A 13,909-nucleotide genomic window follows, 5' to 3' on the forward strand; every position below is an offset into this window, starting at 1 on the left:
TATTGCTTCTAAACCATTCTTCAGCGTCGGCTAGAGATTTTCCAGTTTTTTCCAGGAGTGATCTGGAATTCTTGGCTCTATTCATGAGTGAGGTATCATCTGCAAAAAGTGTCTCCTTATCCGCGGTGACATTTGACAGCATATCATCGATATATATCAAAAATAAAATCGGCCCGAGTACTGACCCCTGCGGAACGCCCGAGGTAATATCCCTTTTGGTAGATGTTCTACCCTCGAAATCAACCACCTGCTGCCGGTTCACTATATATGATTTTAGTAAATCTAGTGCTTTGCCTCTTATACCAACATATTCGAGTTTGAGCAAGAGCTTTTTATGATCGACGCAATCAAAAGCCTTGCTCAAGTCCAGGCAGGAAATGACCACCTCCTCTGAATCGTCTAATGCCTCCACTATGAACTCCATCATTTCGATCAGCGCAGTGATAGTTGATCTCCCTTTTCTGAAGCCATGTTGTTCTCTACTGATGACCGAAAACCTCTCCAGGTACGAGACCAATCTTATTTTGATAAGGGATTCAAAAATTTTCGAAACAGCAGGAAGAATCGAAATCGGTCTATAATTACTATAGGAATTTTTCTCGCCCTTTTTGTATACTGGAATGACTCTAGCTTCCTTGATCAGGACGCCATTCAGACTCTGGACAAAGATGAGACATATAAATATTTGGGCATACAACAGGCCTTAGAAATTAAGAATGCTGAAATGAAAGAAGCCTTTACCAAAAAACTATTGTGGCGTGTGGGTCAGTTGCTTAGGTCCAAACTCAATTCAAGATCACTGTTTCTGGCTTTGAATACGTGGGCTATGCCGATAATGACATACACTTTCGGAGTACTCACCTGGTCGACTACGGAGTTGCAAGCCTTGGATACAAAAATTCGAACCATCTTGACGAAATACGGTGTACATCACCCACACTCCTCCGTGGCTAGACTCTACCTCCAAAGACACCTGGGCGGAAGAGGATTGGTTAATTTAGAAACAGCTCACAATAAGACCGTAATAAGATTGAGGGAATATTTTATGCAGCAGAACTCACCTTACTTCAGGACCCTTCGGGCGATCGATGTGGGATGATCTCCGTTGCGGCTCTCGGACTCAGGATTCGCTCCGCCGCTCCGCACTCAGCAAAGTTTTCGGGAAGAATGGAAGGCTAAAGCTCTGCATGGTAGATACCCCAACAATCTAGAAAACAATAACGTAAATAAGGCAGAATCATTGACTTACATGAAAGCGGGCTATCTCTTTCCTGAGACCGAAGGCAGGTTGCTCGCAATACAGGATCAGGTGGTTCCAACCAGATCCTACCTTAAAAACATTGCAGGACAACACCTGACCACTGATTTGTGTCGGAAATGCGGGTAGGGACGAGAGCATATTCAGCACGTGACATCTGGGTGCTCCATCCTTGCGCCTAGAGAATATACCGACAGGCACAACCAAATGGCGAAAATTTATCACCAGGCCATTGCGCTGAAATACAATCTCCTCAAAGTCAAGAAAAAAAATCATCTCTACTTACCTGAGGGTGTCCTCGAGAACGAATCCTATAAATTATATTGGGATACCACGATAGTGACCGAAAGACCAGTGGCGAACAACCGACCGGATATCGTTCTGTTCAAAAAAGAAAGCAAAATTTGTTATATTATAGACATCACAGTACCATCGGATGATAATATCTCTAGGGCGTACACGGAAAAAATTAGTAAATACTATGACTTGTCATTCAACTTAAAAGAAATGTACCAGTTAAAGCAAGTAACCGTTGTTCCACTGGTAGTCTCGGTAAACGGGCTTGTTGAAGAACATCTTTCCGTGAACACAATGCTGCTGGAGCTGGATGGCTATGTTATTTCGAGTGCTCAGAAAGAGGTGATATTGGGAACAACACGCATTAGTTCAATATAATTTAAAATCGATATCCTTTTTCACAAACTGGACCTGTGATTAAGAAAAATAGTTCGAAAATCGGCAACTTTAGTATTTTAATAAAATTCTGATTATTTTGGAAACGGTACATTTTCTTCGAACTAATGTTGGTGTCATTCGATAATATTTGGTTTACTCTATCGTGGTGTGACGTTTGATTCACTAGTTTTGGGACATCCTGTATATGAGGTGATTTTGAACTTAGCGCAATGCCCTCTATTTACGGTTTTCATTTGTCTGTTAACTCGTGAAACACCCTGTATACTCCTTGTACTCTGAAAATTTTGAAACAAATGAAAATTCAAATTCTTCTTGTTTTGAGAAACGTTCATCCAGAGACTCTGATTCATCCCTTTACCCAACGTCGACCCTGGTTACATTGCCCGAAATGAAATCGGCATCTGTTTACTGCAAAACACGTGTTAATGCTGATATGAAGGGTTCAAACTTTTCTACCTGATTCGGGCTTTTTGGGAACGAATTGCTCAAGATGTCGAGTTCAAGTAACATTTTGTTTTGCGTGTTATATTGGATGAAATTGAATTTATTCCATGGATGATTCGAGAATTATTGATGTCCAGAATGCTCCAGAATGATGAAAATTTTCAGATTTCATTGAAACTCTTGCGAAAATTATCTCGTATATTGTCAAGTTTAGATTTTAATTCATTCAGAACTTTGAAGTTCGGCAAATAATGATGTAAATAATTCAATATTCTATTCGCCTCAAGACTCGAAACTTTTCGAGAAATGATATATTTAATGATTTGATGACGAATAAATCAAAAAATTATGTGTGTTGATATTATATTTTCATTCATTGAAGAATATTTAGAAAAATGAAGTTCAACAAATGATACAAACAAGATACTTATCCAATTAGCCTCATGATCCGAAACATTTCAGAATTTATTTCGTGTTCAGATAATCCGCTGCATATCGTTGTTCACAATACGACCAATTATAGGACCAATTATAGAAAGAATTAATAGATCAATAGCTTTGGAAAATGTTGGTCAGTCTATAAACTGACAACTCATTTTGTCAAATGACGGATTTCAGTATCAGACTGCTACATAGTATAAAGAGAGTTCAAAAAAATTTGTATAGACTACAGAATTTAGATGGTTGATATTATGTGTCGCTAACAGTCAATCACATTTCCTTCAGCGCAGTTGTTGTTTTGAAGAAAAAGTAGTAGATCCTCGCAAAATCCGAAACTCTACTTGAATAAGCCGAGTTGTTCAGTTCGGGATTAAAGTTTATCCTAGATTGATTTTGACATTTCAGTTCAGTTCTGTCAGGTTAATCTAGGATCATCTTAAATTTCGGCCTAATCCTGAACTGATCAACCGGGCCTTATAGTAATAGCAACGTAGCATTCATTAAGTCGGTATATTATGGGAATAATACTAATTTTTTATAGCGGATGATAGTGGTTTTTAGCATCGGTATTCACGAAATTCATTTTATTATGTTTTTTTAAGGTGAATCGGCCCGAAATCTAGGATGCCCCGACCTGCTAGTTTCGTAAACTTCTATGATAATAGCATAATAACTCAAATTTCAACATTTTAACAGAAATTTTTGAATTTAAGGGAGGGACACATTGAAAAAATCGATAGCAACTTAGCGCCTAAACTACAAGCTTGCCGAAGTTGAAAGTGGTACCAATCTACTCAGTGCTTCATAATATGTATAGTTTTATGACTCAGTGTTTTTTAGAACCTGTAACAAAAAATTAAAAACTGTAAACTCGTCATCGCCTTCCAAAGGCTGTATCTTGGAAGGGCTGTCGATTTGGAAAAAAATGTATAGGAACTACCCTCGCTTATTTTCATTGAGGAATCATTTCCCTTAGTCCTTCGCATTTGTTTACAGATATCCTGTATATAGATATATTTTATCTATGTACCTATTTATTTTAGATAGTGGGAGTTTAATCAATATGTGTTAGTTTCGAAGACCAAAACAAAAATTTCAATTGCACCTGATTTGTTAATTATAAGAATCATCATTTATTTTGAATAATAAAACTTCATGCGAAAATACTTAAATCAACTTTTGTCTTTCTCCTTTCATCATGCGTCCATCATAGTGTCCGATGTTCATAATAGCTTTTGGGAATTTACCAATCAATCATCTCTATATCAATCATATGTATCCGAGTACGTATCTATATTATTAACTTCATTTTGTAGATTCATCATGTCTTGACAAAAATATGGTAGCAATTTCGAAATATGTTGACTCGAGGCCTTCAAAAGACTTCAATTTTGTTCATTTTTTCCCTTACATCCTGTATGATCTATCGCAAAATGCAAATCTGTTTTGGATAATTCTTCATGAAATCTTACTGGTTTCGATATAATTTGTAATTTTCTTTATGATACATCACTAAAAAATTTAAACCAGAGAAATGGTACAAGCTCTTTAAGTTTTCGGGAAAATCCAATATTTAAACATAATCGATAATAAAAGAGATGTTTCTGAGCAAAGGATTCCTCAAAATCATTGAGCAATCCGATTTAAGAAAAATATATAGAGCGTTCCATTTGAAATAACATAACAATGTCCAACATTCGGTTAAGCCGACGTTGTTCATTTCTGTGATATTGTAAAATTTGTAGCATTTTTCTCTTGATTCTGAAATGAAAATTTTCGGAATGGCTCATTGTGCTTGAATATTCATCATCATTCACATCTGAATATTCTTTTCCGAAAATTTTTTTTTTCGCTGAACAGCTCATTTTATTATATGCAATGTAACAATACTGATTATTCGTTATTCTAATAGGCAGTATTATCTATATAGATCATTTCCATATAGAGAAGCAATATTATTATGGACAAGACTCAAATCGATTTGTTTTCAGATAGGTAATGAAATAGTTCGCCAAATTCAGAATTATATTGTTAGCTTGAGATGAAAGAAGTTCAACGGATGCATAGATACAAACGATGAAATATAAACAGTCATAATCCCATTCGAGAGAGCCAAGATTGGTTTTCTTTCACGTGATTCTTTCCCCTACAGAAGAATGCGATACAAAATCGTTGAGATATGCCGCCTGGATTGCAATAATGGAGGAGATAACGCGCTGCGCCTCTCTTCACTTAATTCCTCCGTATACTGATAATCCGCCTGTCTACATCTGCTTGCACAGTACAACGTTGCCATTTTCGGAGGTACTAACGAGCAAAGAGTCTTCCAGAGCAATTCTTCGATATACAGCTCAGCACACTAGCGCCAGTGATATACACTCGAACTAAAAGATTGTTCAGTTGTCACCTCCGATTTCGGAGGTGACAACGTTTTGCCTTGTTTTTTAGCTTGTTAGATTCAGGAGGCTTCAGGGACCAACATATCAAAAAATCGTTTTGAGGTCACAACGCACCCCGTTTATGTACTGAAAAATCTTTTAGTTCGAGTGTATATCACTGGCGCTAGTGTGCTGAGCTGTATATCGAAGAATTGCTGTGGGCGACTCTTCGCTCGTTAGCACCTCCGAAAATGGCAACTTTGTATTTTCAAAGCAGATGTAGACAGGCGGAATATAAGTATACGGAGGAATTAACTGCAGAGAGGCACAGCGCGCTATCTCCTCCATAATTGCAATACAGACGGCATATCTCAACGATTTTTTATCGCATTCTCCTGTAGGGGAAAGAATCACGTGAAAGAAAACCAATCTTGGCTCTCTCGAATGGGATTATGACTGTTTATATTTCATCGTGTGTATCTATGCATCCGTTGAACTTCTTTCATATCAAGCTAAATATTCAGATGTAAATGGTGTTGAATATTCAAAGACAATGAGCCATTCCGAAAATTTTCATTCAAGAATCAAGAGAAAAAATGCAACAAATTTTACAATATCACAGAAAAGAACAACGTCGGCTAAACCGAATATTGGACATTGTTGTGTTATTTCAGATGGAACGCTCTATATATTTTTCTTAAATCGGATTGCCCAATGATTTTGAGGAATCCTTTGCTCAGAAACATCTGTTTTATTATCGATTATGTTTGATTATTGGATTCTCCCGAAAATTTGAATAGCTTGTACCATCTCTCTGGTTTGAATTTTTTAGTGATGTATCATAAAGAAAATTACCAATTATATCGAAACAAGTAAGATTTTGTGAAGAATTATCCAAAACAGATTTGCATGTTTCGATAGATCATACACGATGCAAGGGAAAAAATAAACAAAATTGAAGTCTTTTGAAGGCCTCGAGTCAAAATATTTTGAAATTGCAACCATATTTTTGTCAAGACATGATGAATCTACAAAATGAAGTTATTAATATAGATACATACTCGGATACATATGATTGATTGGTAAATTCCCAAAAACTATGATGAACAGCGGACACTATGATGGACGCATGATGAAAGGAGAAAGACAAAAGTTAATTTAAGTATTTTCGCATGAAGTTTTATTATTCAAAATAAATGATGATTCTTATAATTAACAAATCAGGTGCAATTGAAATTTTTGTTTTGGTCTTCGGAAATAACACATATTGATTAAACTTCCACTATCCAAAATAAATAGGTACATAGATAAAATAAATCTATATACAGGATATCTGTAAACAAATGCGAAGGACTAAGGGAGATGCTTCCTCAATGAAAATAAGCGGGGTAGTTCCTTTAAATTTTTTTCCAAATCGACAGCCCTTCCAAGATACAGCTTTTGGAAGGCGATGACGAGTTTACAGTTTTTAATTTTTTGTTACAGGTTCTAAAAAACACTGAGTCATAAAACTATACATATAATGAAGCACTGAGTAGATTGGTACCAGTTTCAACTTCGGCAAGCTCGTAGTTTAGGCGGTAACTTGCTATCGATTTTTATAATGTGTCTCTCCCTTAAATTCAAAACGTTCTGTTAAAATGTTGAAATTTGAGTTATTATGCTATTGTCATAGAAGTTTACGAAACTAGCAGTTCGGGGGATCCAAGATTACGAGCCGATTCACCTTAAAAAAACATAATAAAATGAATTTCGTGAATACCGAGGCTAAAAATCACTATTCTCCGCTATAAAAAATGAGTATTATTCCAATAAAATACCGACTTAATTAATGCTACGTTGCTATTACTATAAGGCTCGGTTGTTCAGTTTAGAATTAGGCCAAGATTTAAGATGATCCCAGATTAACCTGACAGAAATGAACTGAAATGTCAAAATCAATCTAGGATAAACTTTAATCCCGAACTGAACAACTGGGCCTATTCATGTAGAGTTTCGGATTTCGCGAGAATCTACTACTTTTTCTTCAAAACAACAACTGCGCAGAAGGAAATGTGTTTGACTGTCAGCGACACATAATATCAACCATCTAAATTCTGTAGTCTATACATTTTTTTTTTAACTCTCATTATACTATGTAGCAGTCTGATACTGAAATCCGTCATTTGACAAAATGAGTTGTCAGTTTATAGACTGACCAACATTTTCGAAAGCTATTGATCTATGAATTGAATCGTTCTAAATTGACAGTCGTATTGTGAACAACGATATGCAGCGGATTATCTAAACACGAAATAAATTCTGAAATGTTTCGGATCATGAGGCTAATTGAATAAGAAACTTGTTCATATCATTTGTTGAACTTTATTATTCTAAATATTCTTCAATGAATGAAAATATAATATCAACACACATAATTTTTTGATTTATTCGTCATCAAATCATTAAATAAATCGTTTCTCGAAAAGTTTTGAGTCTTGAGGCAAATAGAATATTGAATTATTCACATCATTATTTGCCGAACTTCAAAGTTCTGAATGGATTAAAATCTAAACTTGACAATATACGAGATAATTTTCCCAAGAGTTTCAATGAAATCTGAAAATTTTCATCATTCTGGAGCATTCTGGACATCAACAATTCTCGAATCATCCATGGAATAAATTCAATTTTATCCAATATAACACGCAAAACGAATTCGGCATCTTGAGCAATTCGTTCCTGAAAAGCCCGAATCAGGTAGAAAAGTTTGAACCCTTCATATCAGCATTAACACGTGTTTTGCAGTAAACAGATGCCGATTTCATTTCGGGCAATGTAACCAGCGTCGGCGTTGGGTAAAGGGATGAACCAGAGTATCTGGATGAACGTTTCTCACAACAAAAAAAAATTGAATGTTCATATGACAGTGAGGGCATTTGTTTCGAAACTTTCAGAGTACAAGGAGTATACAGGGTGTTTCACGAGTAAACAGACAAATGAAAACCGTGAATAGAGGACATTGCGCTGAGTTCAAAATCACCCCATATACAGGGTGTCCCAAAACTAGTTAATCAAACGTCACTCCACGATAGAGTAAACCAAATATTATTATCGAATGACACCAACATTAGTTCGAAGAAAATGTACCGTTTCCAAAATAATCAGAATTTTATTAAAATACTTAAAGTTGCCAATTTTCGAACTATTTTTCCTAATAACAGGGCCAGTTTGTGAAAAAGGATATCGATTTTAAATTATATTGAACTAATATTATTGTTTAATCTCCCCTAATTGAAATTATTTTAAGTATTTAATCGATAACCATAACCTAAGTAAATGTAAATTAAAACAATTGTTTTTTCTACATGATTTTTAATACTCAGAATAAACAGGGGTGATAATATGGGAGAAAAACGCTATCCTCAATCACAAATTGGCCATGTGATTGAAAAAACAGTTCGAAAATCGGCAACTTTAGGTTAGGTTTTCTCAGAAACGGTACATTTTCGCTCAACTAATGTTGGTGTCATTTGATAGTATTTTATCTACTCTATCGTGGTGTTACGTTTGATTCAATAGTTTTGCGGCACCCTTTATATATATATAGGATTCTTCGGGGTTTTTTGAAATCTCACGAATTTCCGTTTCGCTATAACTCCTGAAATTCTCGATCAAGTCAACTGAAAATTTATATTTAGCCTTGAGTTGTTAACTTCATTGAAACAGAGCATTAAAATTCGAAAAAAATCAGGACCGGGCTCAGTGAGGCTTTACTTAACTTCAAACTCATAAAAACACCGTGTATGTAGTTTTTTAATCATAATTTTAACATTTTTGTTATGTGCATTATTATTGTCTCAAAATGAATTGATTTTTGGGTTGCCCCACCTGTTGATCATGTTCTAGAAATAATTGTTTTGGTCAGATGCCTCTAAGGAATAGAGCACTTCATGAAAATGTATTTAGAAATTCTTAATTGATTTTTTTTCAAAGAATACTCTGTTGAATGTGTTCAACAATAATATCATATTCGGTCTTCAAAATAGTCATTCACAATGATAAAATGTTTCAAAATTGATAATACCCAAATATGGATGGAAAAACTACGCTATCTTGAAACTACAAATTAAAACTTGATCTTCAGAATTAATCTTATTTTCTATGGACAACTAGTTGTGTGAATAAAAACAAAGAAAGAAATCGCGGGGTGTCAGATCTGGAGATCTAGCAGTCCAATATTGGGGTCCTACCCTTCTAATGAAATGAACTGAAATACTGATAAATACTTTCACTGGTGCATGAATATCTTCAATGTTTCAATAACAAATTGTGATAAGACCAGACCAATCCATAGATTTCCATAGATCCAATAATGACTATAACGGAATCAGTGAAGAATTCGAAATTGCATTCATCATACTTATTCGAAGTGCCAATCATTACCTTCACTAAAAGACCAAATGAGGTGAAAATCAGTTCGGAAAATTACTTCAGTTCCACGATGTCCATAAAAAGCGATTCATTCGGAAGATATCAAGTTATAATTATTATTTTCATGATAGCGTAGTTTTTTATTTCTATTTTTGTTCATCATCAATAATAAAGCTTATTATCACTGTAAATGACTTATCTGAATAACCAAATATGCTATAAATATCAAAAACAAATGCAAGATATATATTGAGAACGAAAAAATTCAGTTGAACATTTCCAATTCCATTTTTAGATTTCCACATTTGATTGGCGATCATATTCATCATTCATCCCATTAATTAATGTGAAGTAAAAGTCAATATGCAGTGCTGTTTATTCCAGAGGCATTTCACCACCAAACAATTATTCATTAAAAATAATCCACTGAGAAGGCATACCAAAGTTTCATTGATTCTGAGAAAGTCAATGCAGATACCTGAAAAATTCAAAATTATGACAAACAAAGTGTTTTGCATGAGTTTAAATTTGAATATAGCCTCAATGAGTCCGGTCCTGTGTTCGTCAAATTTTAATGTTCTGTTTTATTGAAACTTACAAGTTTAAGCGGCTAATTAATTTTTAGCCGAATTCAACTAAAATATTTGGAGTTATAGCCGAACGAAAATTCGGGAAATTTAAATAAATTCCTTTGTATATCGGAAACGGAATGCCTAAGACACACATATGAGGTGTTTTGAACTCAGCTCAATGCCCTCTATTCACAGTTTTCGTTTGTCCGTTCACTTGTGAAACACCCTGTGTACTGAAAAATCGCAAAAGACTGATGAGTCTTAATTGCTCGATGGAGCAATTAAGAAATGCCATTAAATCAGGGAGTTTCTTTTGATCCCCTATGATGAAAAATGTCAATATCCAGTTTTTATTATTATTTGGGGTGATTAATCGAAAATCTCCAATATCTCGAAAATCAAGGCACTTTTACCAAACGTGAAATATATTTATCTGAACCGTCAAAGAGTCCTCTACCCGCAGGCTCCATATTATCCATTCATTACCCCACACCCTCTATAATTATTATTATTATATCAATGTATTGAAAATAAACAGACATGAATACAAGCCAGTTGTTTTGTTTGAAGGTGAAGCTCCTCTTGCTTCAAACTTCTTTTAATTATTTTGACTACCATTCACGCAAGATGATTTTTGTTGAAGAATTCAACATTCTTGTAATTATCCGTTCTTTTCTTCAAGAGATACCCCTTCCCTACCACCTTTGAGTATTCAACTCAATGCTAACACTGCATCAAATGCATCTCATCTTCGGGTTGATTTTTTTGAATTTTACAACTGATGTAACGTCTTCAACCTTCAGCAAAAGAAAATAAACAATAGTAACTCTCCTCAAGCTACTGATCACTTGTATTTTCCATGTAAATAAATAGATTTGGTATTTCTTCAATCGGTTTATATAAACGTGAATTATGTTCGTTACAAGTAAGGAAGAGCTACTGCAGGACATATGCCAACAATACAACTGCGATGTCCTATGCATACAGGAGACCCACAGAGATGGTAACCAAAAGAGGCCCAGAATCCAGGGAATGCGGCTTGCTGCCGAGAGGCCCCATAGACAATACGGAAGCGCAATTTTTATTAAGCCTGACATGCTCGTCCAGTCCACCAATGTAGCCGACGAGAATGGAATCGAGATATTAACAGTAGAACTGAACAACTGCACCATTACCTCTGTGTACAAACCACCACGCACAGATATAAGGGCCAACGACTTCTGTCCACTCGATGCAGATAGGACGCACTTCGTAGTCGGGGACTTCAACAGCCACAGCAGCCTATGGGGATATCATGACGACGATAGAAATGGGGAAGCAGTGATCCAGTGGGCAGATGCAAGCAAACTAACCCTCTTGCACGATAATAAGCTGCCGGCCTCCTTCAATAGCGCCAGATGGCGGAGAGGATTTAACCCAGATCTGATGTTTGTGAGTGATCGGATAAACTCTCAATGCGTCAAGGGAGTATGCCCACCCATACCAAACACACAACACCGGCCAATAATGTGTCAAGTCATGGCCATAGCCCGACCTCATAACATCCCATTCAGACGCAGATATAACTTCCAAAAAGCCAACTGGACCAAATTCCAGAAACTGTTGGATTGCGCAGTAGATACACTTGCGCCTATGCCGAGCTCCTATGATATCTTTGTGGATACCGTAAAAAAATGTTCACGACTCTCCATACCCAGAGGCTGCAACACCAATTATATCCAAGGCCTAACAAGAGCGTCGAAAGACCAGTTACAAAACTACTTAACTCTTTTCGAAGCCGACCCCCTGGGAGAAGATACTTTAGAGGCGGGCAAACAACTGATCACCTCTATTTCCGAGGCCAAGACGGAGAACTGGATCAAACTGATGAAGGAGCTTGATATGAGCGTAAGTAGCCACAAAGCGTGGAGACTGTTAAAGCGCTTAAACAACGACCCAACTCAGTCAAGAGCCCATACCAACGTAACCGCAGATCAAATAGCCGCTCAGCTCGTGCAAAATGGCAAACCAGACCAAAAGCCCAACAGGAAAACAACCAATATCAAACGAATAGAAGGCGACGAAACGACCGAACTCTCCACCCCCTTCACAATGGAAGAGCTGAACTCCGCCATAAATAAATGTAAACCACGGAAGGCCGCGGGACCGGACGATGTCCTGACTGAGCAGGTCAAGCATTTCGGGCCGAAAGCAAAACAGTGGCTGTTAGACATGTTCAATGCCTGCTTACAACAGTGCAAGCTTCCTAACATCTGGCGAAAAGCCAAGATCATAGCTATCCTCAAGCCGGGCAAAGAAGCTAATAGCCCAAAGAACTACCGCCCGATCTCGCTGCTATGCCACACGTATAAAATCTTTGAAAGACTCATATACAACCGACTTTCTCCGGCCGTGGAACCAACCCTTATACCTGAGCAGGCTGGATTTCGCCCCGAAAAAAGCTGTACGGCACAAGTGCTCAACCTAACCCAGAACATTGAGGATGGTTTCCAAAGAGGATACATAACGGGTGCCATTTTCGTCGACCTCACGGCGGCATATGACACCATCAACCTCCGACTCCTGATGCAGAAGATATACCACACAACGAAAGATATGAACCTTACAAACATTATCAGGAACATGCTTCAAAACCGGAGGTTCCTGGTGGAGTTCCAGGGAAAGCGGAGTAGGTGGAGGAACCAGAGAAACGGCCTGCCACAGGGAAGCGTGCTGGCACCACTACTCTTCAACATATATACCAACGACCAACCCCTCCCTGAAGGAACAAAGAGCTATATATATGCAGACGATAGGGCAACCACAGCACAAGGGAAAACATTCGAAGAGGTGGAACAACGATTGAGCGCGGCCCTAGTGGAGCTGGATACGTACTATAGAGATAACCAGCTGAAGCCAAATCCGACAAAAACGCAGGTATGCGCCTTTCATCTTAAGAACAAACACGCCGGTAGAAAACTACAGATCGAATGGAAGGGAGTACCATTGGAGCACTGCCCTAACCCTAAATACCTAGGCGTAACACTGGACAGAGCCTTAACATTCAAGCGCCACTGCCTCAACACCAAACTCAAAGTTTGCGGAAGAAACAATATAGTCCGCAAGCTGACAAGCTCTAATTGGGGAGCCCAACCCAGAGTTCTCAAAACCTCAGCACTCGCCCTCTGTTACTCCGCCGGCGAGTACGCATGCCCGGTTTGGTATAGCTCAGCGCACGCAAAACAAGTTGATGTCGCCCTCAACGAGACAAACAGAATCATCACCGGATGCTTGAAGCCAACACCCCTGAACAAGATCCACCACCTAGCTGGCATCGCTCCCCCTGCCATCCGTAGGGAAGCAGCTGCACTCAAAGAACGATTCAAAGCAGCAGAATCTGAACGCCACCCCCTACACAGTGTCCAACCGGCCCCTCAGCGACTAAAATCAAGGCGAAGCTTCCTGAGATCGACAGAAGATCACGAGGAACCTAAAACCAGAGTAGACCTTTGGGGGAAGACCTCAAACCAACATTGGATGAAGCCGAGTGAAGAACTGGCACCGGGAGGCAGTGAAAACTGGGAGATCTGGAAGGCGCTAAACAGACTGCGGACGGACACGGCGAGATCGAGAGATACCCTAAATAAGTGGGGCTACCCTGTGGACTCCAGACTGTGCGATTGTGGAGAACTGCAAACCACGCAACATATGTACACTTGCCCACTGTG

This window comes from Coccinella septempunctata, chromosome X (assembly GCF_907165205.1).
Source record: "Coccinella septempunctata chromosome X, icCocSept1.1, whole genome shotgun sequence".
Taxonomy (NCBI): domain Eukaryota; kingdom Metazoa; phylum Arthropoda; class Insecta; order Coleoptera; family Coccinellidae; genus Coccinella; species Coccinella septempunctata.